A 2,125-nucleotide genomic window follows, 5' to 3' on the forward strand; every position below is an offset into this window, starting at 1 on the left:
GTAAAGGGACAGACGTACACCGGGCAATTCCACTCTCGTAATTTCCGTTCCGTGTAATATATCGGTATGAATCATTTATGGCGTCGTTAATTGAGTCGGTACAATGCGATGGCCGATACGGGACCCCGCCGAGAGGAAGTAGCGGGAGCAATGGTACAATCCGGCACCGTTGGCAGAATGTCAATGAGCCCGAGCCCGTTTTATCGACGAAATAACGTGTCCCGGGGAAATGCGCTCGCCGTTCCCAAGGATTGCCCCGGCGTCGCTCTGCATTGTGCCCGGAAAACGATGCCAACGTGTTACCAAAGCCGATTTCGATCCACCCTCCGTGTTTCTTTCCAGGGAGGGGAGAGGTGGAGGTACGAAATTCCCGATGAACTCGCTTCGGTTTTTCTCCAATCGAGTGACTGGCAGTTGAATGGTGGCTTATCGATCGATGCAGAAAGAGAGAGGAAAAAAAGAAAATAAAAACGTTTGCGTTCATCGGTGCCAACGATTAACGGATTTTTTCTTCGTTGGCGAAGAACGGAAAAGAAATAATAGGAATAAGAGAACGTGGAAGCGCGTAATAAAGCGCGAAAAATTGAAATTGGTCGTAAGACGAGAGAAATTAACGAGAGAGGACCTTTGAGGACGACTTATCAAAGTTGATGGCAAGGTCGGAGGCGAGGGAGGAGGAAGGTGAAAGTTGCCGCTGCGGCGGAACATTAAACGCCATCCCCGGAAAATAATTATCGGGATCGGCCGTTATCTCGAGGCGTTTACACGGTGCCAGGAACGGCGATAAGATGCGCGCCGGCCGCACATTCACTTGCCGCAACTTCTACCCGAGTCGGTGCTCCCATTATCGGCATTAACGGGCAAATTCGACGATAGCCTGGACGGAGCCGAGCAGTAACTACAATTAAGGCCGGCGAGGAGAGGAGAGAAACCGATTCGTGCCAAGTGCATCCTCCGTCGCGTTTTCACCCCTTTCTCTATCCGTCCTGCATCTTGATTCTTCTCTTCCAACAACCGGAGGGGAAACGACAAACCGGATGTTTGCATGTACTTAGTTTCGCCAAGGCAATGGTACTCGGTAATTTGTAAGGGAGGAGGAAAAATGGGAAGAAAGAGGGAAGGAAGGAAGGAAATAACGGTGGAAGGAAATTCAATTTTGAAAGGAGGGTGCTCTCGAGGTTATTCGTCTTCCTGGTGAATTTCGAAGAACTCTTCGAGATGTCGGTCGAACTATGAAGTTCGATTTACGATGGTTGGTGGAACATTCGCGATGCTCCTGTTATTCGCCGCATAAATTCGAGGAGAGCTCTCTCGACGAGTGCAGCGAGCGCAATCGCAATTAAGGCGCATCGATGGAAAGAGATTCGCAGCAAACGTTACGCTCCAACTTTACGCCTGACTCGGAGCGTACCTATTCCACTGTGCCGATCTTCACCGGTCTTAAACTTTTTATTCTCTCTCTCTCTCTCTCTCGCCATTCGTAGACGTCGAACAGCGGACCAGGGAGGATTTCCAATTTCGTTTCTCTCCCGTCAATTAGTTTTATCCGATGTTTATCGCGACGAGTGGTGAATATTTAAAAAGATAAGTTATTTTCTTCGACAAAATTTTCCCATAAAGGAGACGAGGCTTGTATTTTAAAATTTCCCTTTCGAAACGTTCTATTAAGGCTTTCGTTCTTTTTTATTAAACACACGAGCCCATTCAAGAATTTTTCCCGTTTTACGACCTCCTCCGACAGCAAACTAATTTCTCGACAACTCGGCTATTTCGCGTGCCAAATTAGCACAGTGGCGCACCACGGACATTCGTACATCAACCGAGTCCCGAAAAAAAGAGGCACGAATTTCGACCGAGTGGTAGCGATTTAATTATTCAGGAAGCAGGTTCTTTGGACCGCACTAGCGTGTCTATTACGCGGCCAATTTCTTGTTATCACGGAAAATTTTACAGGCATGTTTACCGCGCCGTCCGCAATTTTTCTTTTACGATCCGACGAGCACCGGCTTATTGACGCCTCCGACAGGCGGAGGAGGCGTTCAAATTTAATAAGCTCGAATAACGCGCCGCTGCGTAAATATTTTTTTTTTTTTTTTGGACGTAAAGTGGGGAAATCGTGCCACGG

At 48.0% G+C, this 2,125-nt stretch overlaps 1 protein-coding gene across 10 annotated transcripts in view; it reads right to left on the reverse strand.

Annotated features, from left to right (window-relative positions):
• Nucleotides 1–2,125, reverse strand: part of LOC102676017 (protein Fe65 homolog) — a 122,391-nt gene that overhangs the window by 35,106 nt on the left and 85,160 nt on the right. The window lies entirely within an intron of this gene.

This window comes from Apis dorsata, unplaced genomic scaffold, assembly GCF_000469605.1.
Source record: "Apis dorsata unplaced genomic scaffold, Apis dorsata 1.3 scaffold_683, whole genome shotgun sequence".
NCBI classification, from domain to species: domain Eukaryota; kingdom Metazoa; phylum Arthropoda; class Insecta; order Hymenoptera; family Apidae; genus Apis; species Apis dorsata.